Here is a 13,734-nt window from a genome sequence, read left to right as displayed (position 1 = left end):
CGTTTTCCCCTATTTTGTCTGTTTGTAAATCTCTCTCTCTCTCTCTCTCTCTCTCTCTCTCTCTCTCTCTCTCTCTCTCTCTCTCTCTCTCTCTCTCTCTCTCTCTCTCTCTCTCTCTCGACATCCTGTTTTATTTAACTTGATTCTGTGCTCTCGCTCCGTCTCTTTTCCTTCAATTTTTGCTCTCTCTGTGCCTCCCCTGCCTTTCGTTCCTGTTTCCTCTCTGCAGCAGGCTGTGTGACTCCCCTGCGTGGAATGGAATGCAGAGGGAATAGAGAAATCCAGAGCTGCATACTAAACTGTCCTCCCTCCCTCTCTCACTCTTACTCTATCTCTCTGTCTCTCTCACACTCAGTCACTCACTCACTCAGTCACTCACTCACACACTCACTCAGACACACACACATACTCTCGCCTGCTCTTATTCTGCTCTTATCCCTCCACTTCTCAGCAGGTGGCCTTTATGCTCAGTTCTCACTGATTATTGTTAATGTTTAGCTGAATATGCCATAAAGTTTTAAGCTTCCAGCAGAAGTGACACGGCTGCATTGCATACAGAAAATGGAAAGCCTGCTGTGTACCGAGGAAAAGCTGTGCTGACAAAATGAGAGTGATATCATTTAGAAGGGTGAGGCATCTGCTCTGACTGCACGGTGTGTGGCATGCAGAAACAGCCGGCTGAATATTTTAAAATATGGGATCACTATGATTTATCGTTGTTAGTATTTGTAGTTGCATTTTGAAAGTTTTTTTTATTTTTTTGCTTTCCAGGTTTTGTTTCAGTTGTGCCTTTCAGGGTGGAAATGATCAGATTGAGGGGGCTTTCAAAGCGGCAGTTCGGTCCAGACCAGCGCATGCTTTGCATGAAAAATTGATGAAGTGAAAGCTGTCATGCACACCGCCGTACAGTTCCTGAGACTACCTGTAGGAGGTGGTCTGAGTTTGGTTGGATGATTCTAGTAAATGTGAAGGCAATTTGTTCTCCATGCAACATTATAACACTAAAATATATTTTTTTTAAATAGTCATGTTGCATGTTTTCGTGTGTATTTGTGATGTAAGATGTATAAAAAATGACCTGGGGTATCTAGAATCAACAGCTGCACTCTGATTTATGGCCAGTGTAAAAACCACCTTAGATCTGATGTCCCTATTGAGCAAACCAGAGTCAGGAGAAACCAACCAAAAGGAAGAAATATTGACATTCCCAAGGAATCCCATCCTCTTCTCTCCTGGGTGACACCTAATAGTAGGATTAAACATCATTACAGTGTATAGGTTTAGAAATACAAACCTCTTCTACTCAAAGAATGATGAAATCTAAAAACATTTCGCCTACTGGAAAAAACCGAACCGGTTAATTGGAGAAAAGCAACACCTATTTCTACTCTCTGCTACACTGTACAGCTAGAGATAAAATGAGAGAACACAGTGCTAGATAGACTCTTCTCTGATCTTTGCAGTTACTCAAACACATCATTACTGAAGAAATATGCTGTGGTACTCAGCAACCTTATATTACAGCAGCTATTTTGTTCTTAATCCAGCTGTAGGCTACTGTAATGCAAGCTGTAGCTAGAACTGCCAAAACCTGGTGACATGACAATAACCTCCCAGGTTGCATTGAATGCTTTTAGTTAGCTAAAAGTGTGGAAATGTAACAAAAGCTTACTACCATCAATGCCCAAATGACTAAAATATGGATATAACCTTTTGGGTATTGTTTTTATTTTTTGTCAAAGTGCTAAGACTTAAAATTAGCACTGCTTTCAGGCGATCACTAAATGTCCTGGTTTATTTTTTTGTGTGTGTCCAGCTAAAAATAAATATTAATATAATACAATATATTAAATACAAATGTAAATAGAATGTAATATTTAGTATGAACATGAGTGAAGTTTTGCTTCATTGTAAACATACAACAGAGTCTTCAGTAAACATTTAGTTTCTTTAGTTTCTAAATTGTTCAAATTGATGCTGTAAGAATTCATTATGGTGTTACTGTTGCAATAGTACTCGCAGTGAATCTCTCTAATAGACATCTTGCAAAGAGGAATGCAAATTAGAAACCCCCATACAAATGAATGAAGCATCTAAGGCAGACCACTAAAGAACCTAAAGAACTTTCAGAAATTATAAAACCTTTGAGACTACAGATGTGCACCACAAATGTAATCATAACAATACTGTGCAGAGATAAGATGGAATTTTGACTGTACACCAAGCTCCAGAGAGTAGCGATCACAAGTTGGAATTTAGAGGACATTATAGCTATTATTGGGTAAGAAATTTAGCCACCCTCAGTAGGTGGGTGGTATCTTCTGTCAGTCTCTGTGATTTTTATGTATATGGATGAGGCCCGCTTGCACTTTCCTTATTAAACTAGTTTAGTGTATGTTGTTTGTGGAAAAAACACTCCTGCCTCTCAAGGCCAAAACCAGATGTGAAGCATAGTGGTCGGAGGGTAATAAAGGTATCCGGTAAGTTCAAAACAGAAACCATTATAGGATCATAGAATGCCAGGAGCATTATACCAAGAGAAAGAATTATAAATATTATACAAAGAATTATACCAGCTTCAACAACAGATTCTCAAGGCATTTGTGTGATTTACAACAGTAAATATCAGGATGTCAACAAAAGTAGGTCAAAAAAAATGTAATCCCAAGTTAAATGCTTTTGTGATGTCAGTTGGCTTTCATGCGTCTTGCACTGAGGAGAGACTTTGTTCTGGTTACTCTGCCGTAAAGCGATGGTTGACTATAAATTTCTCCACACACAATCTCTGGAGCTTAACTAGTCTGAATACTAATGCTAGAAATTTGCTGATACTTCAGCTGATAAGTTGCTGATTGCTGATATTTCAGCAACGTTCCTTTTTTTTTTTTTTTTTACCAAATTTGCAAAGTGTTAACAAAACTCATTTTGCTTTTTTCATGGGGTATGGCATCTAGAATATTTTTAGTGAAGCGAATAAATTTCTCAATACAGTGGCACCTATCAAAGAGTGAGTTTTGCACTATATGGACATAGGTTTATGGGACACCTGACACATAAGATTCATACGTGTCTTGAACATCCCTTCCCACATTTAGTCCCCATTTGCTGATATACTCTTCTGGGAAGAAGTTTCACTAGATTTTGAAGTGTGCTTATGGAGATTTGTGCTCATTCAGCCATAAGGGTGTAAAGTCCAGTCAGTACTGATACAAGGTGCGGAGGCCTGGTGTGCACTTAGTGTTCTAATGCTTCCCACAGGTGTTCAGTATGGTTGAGATCAGAGCTCTATTGCAGACCACTCAAGATTTTGAAGGTATAGAGCTTGCTTTGTGTACAGGAGCATTGTCATGCTGGGAAATGTAATGCAATGTACGCCTCCAACTTTGTGATAACATTTTGGGGGAAAAACACATTTATGGAAAAGTCAGTGTCCATACTATTTAGTTAAAGCAGTATTAAGCAGCAAGTAAACAGTCAGTTCTCAAAGTTGATGTGTTAAAAGCAAGAAAAATGGGCAAGCATAAGGATCTGAGATAACTGGCAAGTTATGATGACTAGATGAGAACATCTGAAATAGTTCTTTGATGGGTCATTCCAGCAGAGCTGATAGGGGATGAAGGTAGTGTAAACAGCCTGCTAAAAGTATAAGCACTAAACAAAGTGAAACTGTATGCTAGTGGTTACTGTGGGTGGAAAAGTAGGGTACTATTTCATTCAGGTTTGTTTGTATAATGCTTTGAACATTGGATATTGTCACACAGCAGTTTTACAAAGACATACAGTATAAATTCCAGGTATAAAATATACATTTGTAAACTTAGCTTGAATGAACAACAACTAGGTGGTAATGGAAAACTCCCTTTGACGATTTGAAGCCACATAATCTATCACTTTTAATTGCTTCCTATTTGTTTTACTGGTTAAATCCGTTTGGGGATAGCCTCATGAACAAATGTCTTTATAAACTCCTCATTAATCAGTCGTAGTGCATATTTTCGAGCTCAGAAGATCGTGGGTGCATGTGTGTTTTCTGTCTCAATGCTGCCAGCTTGCATTACACTTAACACCTCTGAAGCGTGCCTAAATATTCGTCTGGTAAAGAGTACTCAAAGCTAAATAATTTTTGTTCATTGTTCTTTTTCTTAGAAGTGTAGGAGTAAATTTACTGATTTCTAAGGGTTTATTTTCTTTTTCAAAGCAAATTTGTTTTACACAGAGAGGCTGTATACATACCAGTCCAGAGGCACCAGCTTTTCTACACTTTATGATCAATACTTTTCAGTCGCAAGGGTATTGGGTATAAGGAATGGAAGTGGCATGTGTGTGCTGTTAAGACTCTGACAGAAGGAGACACTAATGAAGGACTGGTCTGCAGAATATGTGACTAAATGCTAAAGATGACATCTGCTGTCTTATTACACCTCGAGTCTGTGTTCCACAGCCAGACTCAACAGATTTAGAGTCAGATGATCCTCTCAGTCTGAAGCAGAGCTGGCCAGATAATTTCACAATCCTAAAAATGTAGGTATTGGTTTGTCGGGATATCTGGTTCCTTTTTTTTTGTTGTTGTTCTTTTTGGATAAGTAGGTATAAACATGCTAATATGGAGTTTAATGTTGTAAATAATGAATATTATTTAAACTGGTAATTTAAATATGCAATAAAAAAAGAAATCGGTTTGGAAAGAAAGGGTGTTCTAAAGATTACATAATTTCTAGTGGCTTGTCATGCACAAGCCATCATTTTTCACAAATGTATTGGATGTTTGAGTCTAAAACATCTATTCTCTATATGGCCATGATATAATGCAACAAAAAAATAGTTCCTGAGCTTTTGTGAGTAATTTGCATCGGAGCTTGCAGTTGGAGATGATAGGAATTTTCGTATGCATACATTATGACTCCAGCTTTAGGCACGAAAGAATTCTGACTGCACGGTGACTGGCAAAAATGAGATGGAATGTATAAACATTAGTGAGTGAAAAAATGAGAGCAGCATGATTCTTGACAAAATAGGAGTTCTTTGGTTTAGAACTGAAATAATGTAATTACATTTTGAATTACTGATTTAGTTTCCCATTGGTACAGCAGTAACCTAACTAAACTGCTATTTAGAATAAACTCTTCAATATATTAGGCTTTCAAGAGCACAGCATGTTTTCCCAAAGATATAAGTAAACTCTCAATATTAATGGGGGGCTAAATAATTAGCTCTCGTTTCTGTTCTTCTGCCGATAGCAACCTATAAATCTTTGGCATTTGTAGCTGATAATCAGTCATGATAAATATGCTTTGTGGACACTTCATCACTGGTTAGTTTCGAGCGAGACACTATGTGCAGCTATGACCCACTCTGCCTGTTTATTTATTGCATACATTTAGAAATTATGGTTAAATATTACTTTGTTCATTTTCTCTTAGTGATGTTTTGGGTCATTTTAAAGTTTTCATGGTCTCCCCTTATTGCGATTTAGAATAATTGTGTTTCGGGGGCATATGTGACGTTATGTGGTTCAACAAATTTTGCTAGATACAGCAAGATACGTACATGTTAAATTGGGCAAGAAAAAGTAGAACAGCAAATTTTCTCTCTCTCCCTCTCTCTCTCTCTCTCTCTCTCTCTCTCTCTCTCTCTCTCTCTCTCTCTCTCTCTCTCTCTCTCTGTCCCTCTCTCCCTCTCTCACACTCTCACACTCTCTCTTTCTCACTGTTCTTTAATTTGTACAAACCACACTCTGCTATATTATCTAAGAGAACGCTCCATATATTAGTCCCTATATATTTATTCCAAATAAGCGAATCAATGGTGACAATAGCAATGGGAAATACTCCCTGAGAAGTATTTTGATCCAGACTCAAAATGGAACCCATCTTTATCTGGGTGACACTGAATATCTGTTCATTGTAGTTTCATCATTGTTTAGCTGTTCACTGATGGAGACAGAGTGTAAAACCGTTCAGGGCAAATGTAGCCGATGTAGCAAACTGTTCATATTAATTAGAATCCAAATCCGTCTTCCAGGTTCTTGATTAACCCTTCAGGCTGTTTATGTGAAACCATCCTCATGAGCAACTAGTGGATTCCAGAGGAAAAAAGCTCCATCCAGATATAGGGCATTAGGTTGAATCCCTGGCATTCCTGGCAAAGAAGAAAGGGACAGGATTTCATTCTATTTTATTCTGTGCTATGATTTAGCTAGCATGAAAAGTTTAGCTGGTTAGTACTAATGACATGTCTGTAGTCTTTTTCTGCACTTTATCTTCATTGGAAAACTTTTATTAACTGTCTGTGAATACAGAATAATAAAATTAGAATAATTAATAGAATTTGGATAGTACATTAATGGTGTCTGTACTATTCAAGTCAAGTTTATTTCTATAGCGCTTTTCACAACAGACATTGTCTCAAAGCAGCTTTACAGAAATCAACAGTCAAGGTGAATGGTGTGCATTTATCCCTGATGAGCAAGCCATGGCGACTGTGGCAAGGAAAAACTCCCTTAGATGTAATGAGGAAGAAACCTTGAGAGGAACCAGACTCAAAAGGGGAACCCATCCTCATTTGGGTGACATCAAGAGTTTGATCATAAATCTTTCAACAATACAGAACACTGGAGAGTGAGAACTAACATGAGCACTGGAGTATAAGATTATAAGTAAATGTTCTTTCTACAGTCTTTGGTATAAAAGTAGGAGCTACTGAGCTCAACATTTGTGATCATCACAGATCCAGCATCAGATTCTCCATGCCAGAGCCTTTAAACACTTCAGGAAGTCCAATGTCAAACTCCACATATGCAGTGGGATCTAATTGGCACTGGTACGTCTCTAGATGGTTCAGGATGTTTGCGAGTTTGGCATCTACTTCTTTAAAGTCCATAATTTTCACGAGGTGGGACGTGACTGGAGCTGGCCAAACCTCAGGAAGCCTCGGGATGGGGAGAGAAAGAGAAGCAGTGGAGAGGAATTAGCGTAGCTGCTGTTCATGATATTAACAGCACAAGTTGATAATGTGCATGTGATCAGATGTTCTGGAGCACAAGGTTATGATGTGATGTGTGTTATGTGTAGGCTTTGCTAAAAAGATGTTTTTAATCTGCACTTAAACTGGGAGAGTGTGTCTGAGCCCCGAACACTGTCAGGAAGACTATTCCAGAGTTTAGGAGCTAAATGTGAAAATGCTCTACCACCTTTAGTGGACTTTGCTATTCTAGGAACTACTAGAAGCATACAATATGGTATACAATGAGGTATACAATATAGTGTGTAGTATGCAGGGGTGGACACAATCCTGGACACATCGCCTTGTGTTACAGTTATCCTTTTTTCTCCACCTCCCAAGTTTATCTTGCGAGGTGGAGAAAGAAAGGAAGTTCTACCATACGTAGTTGTCATAAATATTTATCCTCTTATCATAAGACTGAAATCTTCAAAACAGCAGCTTTTAAAGGATATCCAATATACTGTTTTTTTTTTTTTGTTTGTTTGTTTTTTATACAGTAAAACACAATAGAGTTATAAATCTGTTATTATGAGAGTAACTGTTATTATGGGTGTCCACCACATTTACAGTGAGGAAAATAAGTATTTGAACACCCTGCTATTTTGCAAGTTCTCCCACTTAGAAATCATGGAGGGGTCTGAAATTGTCATCGTAGGTGCATGTCCACTGTGAGAGACATAATCTAAAAAAAAATATATGATTTGAAAAAATAAGTATTTGAACACCTGTCTATCAGCTAGAATTCTGACCCTCAAAGACCTGTTAGTCTGCCTTTAAAATGTCCACCTCCACTACACTTATTATCCTAAATGAAATGCACCTGTTTGAGGTCGTTAGCTGCATAAAGACACCTGTCCACCCAATACAATCAGTAAGAATTCAACTACTAACATGGCCAAGACCAAAGAGCTGTCCAAAAACACTAGAGACAAAATTGTACACCTCCACAAGGCTGGAAAGGGCTACGGGGAAATTGCCAAGCAGCTTGTTGAAAAAAGGTCCACTGTTGGAGCAATCATTAGAAAATGGAAGAAGCTAAACATGACTGTCAATCTACCTCGGACTGGGGCTCCATGCAAGATCTCACCTCGTGGGGTCTCAATGATCCTAAGGAAGGTGAGAAATTAGCCCAGAACTACACAGGACTATGCACAGTCAATGACTACACAGTCAATGACCTGAAAAGAGCTGGGACCACCGTTTCCAAGGTTACTGTTGGTAATACACTAAGACGTCATGGTTTGAAATCATGCATGGCACGGAAGGTTCCCCTGCTTAAACCAGCACATGTCCAGGCACATCTTGAGTTTGCCAATGACCATGCTTTGGGGGTGTTTTTCTGCACATGGGACAGGGTGACTGCACTGTATTAAGGAGAGGATGACCGGGGCCATGTATTGCGAGATTTTGGGGAACAACCTCCTTCCCTCCCTTAGAGCATTGAAAATGGGTCGAGGCTGGGTCTGCCAACATGACAATGACCCGAAGCACACAGCCCGGATAACCAAGGAGTGGCTCTGTAAGAAGCATATCAAGGTTCTGGCATGGCCTAGCCAGTCTCCATACCTAAACCCAATAGAGAATATTTGGAGGGAGCTCAAACTCTGTGTTTCTCAGCAACAGGCCAGAAACCTGACTGATCTAGAGAAGATCTGTGTGGAGGAGTGGGCCAAAATCCCTCCTGCAGTGTGTGCAAACCTGGTGAAAAACTACAGGAAACGTTTGACCTCTGTAATTGCAAACAAAGGCTACTGTAGCAAATATTAACATTGACTTTCTCAGGTGTTCAAATACTTATTTGCAGCTATATCATACAAATAAATAGTTAAAAAATCATACATTGTGATTTCTGGATTTTTTTTTTTTTTAGATTATGTCTCTCACAGTGGACATGCACCTACGATGACAATTTCAGACCCCTCCATGATTTCTAAGTGGGAGAACTTGCAAAATAGCAGGGTGTTCAAATACTTATTTTCCTCACTGTACATCTGGAGTGTACCGATGATTATTAGTTTATATTGATGATGACAAGGTTCAGTATCGGGTACGCTGGGATTAACAAGACTTTCTTCGGTGGTTATATCCTGAAGTATTCCCACAACATTCCATTTCTGCAGCCGTTAAAACCAAGAGCCGATCCCTTCGGATTAGCTGTTCTCTAACAGCGGTATTGTGATCTGCCCATCACTGCTGACAGCTCTGTCACTTTGTCATATTGACACTGAGCCGCCTTTTAATCCACCAACACTAAAATGCAACAACCAAGATACTCAAGCAAACAAGTCATGCTGTGGATGATATTTTGCACTGTTAATATGTGATTTGTGTTTCTTTGAGTCTGGCTCCTCTCAAGGTTTCTTGCTCATAACATCTAAGGGACTTTTTCCCTGCCATGGCCATCACTGGCTTGCTCATTAGGGATGAATGAAATAGGGACTGATTTCTGAAGTTAAAATATATATACAGTATATCAAAAAAGTGAGTACATCACTTTCACAAATTTCAGCAACCATTTAGTAGATCTTCTCAAGAGACAATACTTTAGAAATGACACTTGGATATATTTTAGAGTAGTAAATGTGCAGCTTGTATAGAAGTATAGATTTACTGTCCTCTAAAATTAACTCAACATACAGACATTATTGTCAAAATAGCTGTCAACAAAAGTGAATACATCCTAAGTGATAACAGCTGTAACCATGCAAAGCCACAAGTCCTATCCATCATGTTCATGTTTTTGTCTGCTTAACAGGACCATACAGATTTGTGTATCCTGTGTTACAGCAGTTAAAATTTGGTGCCCTGAGTACAATTTTCTCAAACTGACCACTGGATGTTCAACATGGCACCTCATTGCAAAGACTCTTTGAGGATTTGAGAATTAGAATTGTTGCTCTTTACAAAGAGGCCTAGACTATAAAAAGATCGGTAACACCCTAAAACTGAGTTAGAGTACAGTAGCCAGAGTCATACAGAGGTTTTCCAAGATGGCTTCGGAACAGGCCTCGCAAGGTTCCATCAAAAAAGTTGAGTCCTCAGGTGCAGAAGTTGACTTAAAAAAACAGACACATGAGTGCTGCAGCATTGCTTTAGAGCAGGGGTCTCCAATCTTTTCCAGAAAGGGCCAGTGTGGGTGCAGGTTTTTATTCCAACCAAGCAAGTCCACACCAAATTCTACCTGTTCAAATCTAATGATCTTCATTTTCAATGACTATCAGGTGTGACCATTGATTGGTTGGAATGAAAACCTGCACCCACACTGGCCCTTCCTGGAAAAGATTGAAGACCCCTGCTTTAGAGGTTGCAAAAACTAAAGGTCCACTTGTCAGTGCTCAGTCCATACGCCGAACCCTGCAACAAGTCAATTTGCATGGCCGTCATCCCAGAAGTTGGCTTACAAGAAAGCCTGCAAAAAGACAACCTGTCCAAGAGCATGAATTACTGGAACATGTCCTGTGGTGTCCAGCATGCGTGGTGACGCCCTGGTGAGGAGTACCAAGAAAATTGTTCTTTGCCTACAGTCAAGCATGGTGGTGGCAGCATCATGGTCTGGGGCTGCATTAGTGCTGTTGGTACTTGGAGCTGTGGTTCATTAAGGGAAACATGGATTTCAACATGGACTGTGACATATTGAAGCAGAACATGATGCCCTCCCTGCATAAACTGGGCTTGAATGGTAGATTTCTAACATAATTACAACCCCAAGCACACCACCAAGATGACAACTGCCTTGCTGAGGAAGGTGAAGGTGATGGAGTAGCCAAGTACGTCTCCAGACCTGAACCATATTGAGCACCTGTGGGGCTTCCTCATGGGAAAGGTGGAGAAGCACCATGTGTCTAACATTCAGCAGCTATGTGATGTCATTATGGAGTGGAAGAGGATCCCAGCAACAACCTGTGCAGCTCTGGTGAATTCCATGCACATGAGGATTAAGGCAGTGCTAAATAACAATAGTGCTCACATAAAATATAGAAACTTTGGACACAGTTTTGACATGTTTACTAAGGGTGTACTCACTTTTTTTGACAGCTATTTAGACACTAATGTTGAGGTTTTTTTCACACACGTACTCTGTCTTACTCCTACTGACTTTCATTCCCCTCCTCTCCAGCGCATACCAGTCTCTTCTCAACCTGCTCCCTACTCTCACCACAAATCACAATATCATCTGCAAACATCGTAGTTTATGGAGACTCCTGTCTGACCTCGTCCGTTAACCTGTCCATCACCACTGCAAACAGGAAAGGGCTCAGAGCCGATCCTTGATGCAGTCTAACCATCACCTTGAACCAGTCTGTCGTTTCTACTGCACACTTCACTGCTGTCACACTGCCCTCATACATGTCCTGTACCACCCTCACATACTTCTCTGACACACCTGAATTCCTTATACAATACAACAACTTCTCTCTCGGCACCCTGTCGTACGCTTTCTCTAAATCCACAAACACATGCAACTGCTTCTGACCTTCTCTATACTTCTCCATCAACATTCTCAAAGCAAATAATTAATCTGTGATGCTCTTCCTCGGCATAAAACCACACTGTTGCTCACAGATGGTCACCTCTTCTCTCAGTCTTGCTTCCACTACTCTTTCCCATAACTTCATGGTGTGACTGATCAACTTTATTCCCCTGTAGTTACTGCAGGTCTGCACATCTCCCTTATTCTTAAAGATCGGTACCAGTACCAGCATTCTCTTTCTCCATTCCTCTGGCATCCTCTCACTATCCAAAATCTTGTTAAACAATCTGGTTTAAAAACTCCACTGCCATCTCTCCTAAACATCTCCATGCTTCTATGTATGTCATCGTCCAACCGATGACATACCACTCTTCATGCTCTTAATCACTGCTCTCACTTCCTCCTTACTAATTCTATTCACTTCCTCCAACCTTCTCTCTCTCTCATTGTCCTCGTTCATCAGCTGCTCAAAATACTCCCTCTATCTTCTCAACACATTCTCCTCACTAGTCAACACATTTCCATCTCTTTCTCGTTCCTTAGTGTCCAACTAAAGTGCTATACAAATTCAATAATCTCAGGCTTTGCTCATGATGCTCGAGTATCATTAATGGTTTCTTGTTCATATTCAGCCAAATAGATTCAAGCTGATTAGTTGATGTGTGATGAAAATAACATAATAAAAAATTTACAGTCATGACATTTTTCAGACTGGCTCAGCCCTAGAGGACAAAAAGGGTGGATGAAAATAATAAAAGTTGATAGGAGGAAATAGAGAAGAAAAGGGAAATTCAGAGCCTAGTGAAGCAGAAGAACAGGCAGGTGGGGGAGAATAAAGCACACCAATGTATCAGCAGTCATGGCTTCAAACACAGACAGACTGAAAGACAAACAGACAAGCAGACAAACATTGCCGTAGGGTATGGTCATGCTGCTTTGCTCTGTAAATAGCACCTCTGTCTCTTTCCTCCCTCTGTCTAGACGAGTGAAGAACAAGCTGTTTTGTTGTGAGTTTGGGTGAAAATGCCATTCCAGTATGTATGTGTATATATATATATATATATATATATATATATATATATATATATATATATATATATATATATATATATATATATATATATATATATATATATATATATATATATTAGTGTGTGTGTGTATATATGTATGTGTGTTTGTTTGTGTGTGTCTATATGGGATCTTTTTCTGTATTACCCATAATATAAACCATTTATTTACTTCATTAACTGTTTGTTTAGATTACTTTTACATTTTTGCAAATGTATTTAGATATAGAGAGCTGATATGAGATGCTAAAAGTGCTGCTATACAGGTCATTGTGTCCCACAGATCTTGGTGTTAAACATATTTGGATTATTACATATATTATTACATATTTGCCTTGTACACAGAAGTGCCACCATGTACAGCTTATCCGTAGTATTTATTATTGTAGAACCGTTGCTATGGTGATACACGAGGCACATAAAAACTACACTCTTCTGCTTTTTTCAGCTAAATTCACGGATTGACCAAACATGAATAAAATTCAGCCCTAGACAGGTTCAGTGAAATAGAAAAAATTTGTGGACATGAGAAGCACAGGCTTCTGGTAGAACTTAATCTCACTTGGTGCACTGTGTCTGTATGTAGGCTACAGTTCATCTTTCTTTTCTTTTTTTTCTAAACTGTTCATATCAATAATAATCATGTAAAGAAAATATTTTTAATGTCAAAACAAAAATCTCACTACTATAGACTTTTTATTATCATTGTTTTATTATTCACATGATGTATTTGGCATAGGCAAGTTGACAGACAGGACATGTGCTTGTGTTCATTTTATTGCAGGTGTATATGAGCTTGTACACATAACCATTTGCTTATAAATAGCAACTTTTCGAACCATATGCTTTTGAAATTCATGTGAATTCATGTTTTTTTTCCATGATAAAATTCTCTTTTATTCTCTCTCTTTGCCTGCAAGGATTTTCTTGTTAGTAGCAATAGTTGCTCTATCTAAAGCTTCAGAGTCAAGGTTACAGGCACTGGTCGAATAATACATAATGATAGGTAATGATTTGTGCAAAGCTGGCTGAACATGTTTAGAGCCGTTTTAGCCATCACCGATAACTATAGCACTTTTGTGCAATATATTCTTTATATCAGCGAGGGTTCTCTCAGCCGATAGTGTACAGAACCTTTGTACATGAAGAAAGCTGTGTGATTGGGATTATAGATTATAGGTTGGATTTTTC

General features: G+C 39.0%; 1 protein-coding gene and 1 long non-coding RNA gene across 2 annotated transcripts in view; one reads left to right on the top strand and one right to left on the bottom strand.

The window, feature by feature from the left end:
- ldlrad4b (low density lipoprotein receptor class A domain containing 4b) overlaps positions 1–13,734 on the top strand; it is a 78,310-nt gene that overhangs the window by 28,096 nt on the left and 36,480 nt on the right. The window lies entirely within an intron of this gene.
- On the bottom strand, positions 1,724–12,523 carry LOC310733953. The gene is made up of 3 exons (XR_014535917.1): positions 10,912–12,523; positions 5,694–5,984; positions 1,724–5,634 (listed from the first exon to the last, which is right to left on the bottom strand). It is a non-coding gene; the product is annotated as an uncharacterized lncRNA (long non-coding RNA).

The sequence above is a fragment of the Silurus aristotelis genome (genome assembly GCF_946808225.1).
Source record: "Silurus aristotelis genome assembly, chromosome: 1".
Taxonomy (NCBI): domain Eukaryota; kingdom Metazoa; phylum Chordata; class Actinopteri; order Siluriformes; family Siluridae; genus Silurus; species Silurus aristotelis.
Note: the sequence above shows the minus strand (reverse complement) of the source record. Positions and strands in the feature narration are given on the sequence as shown.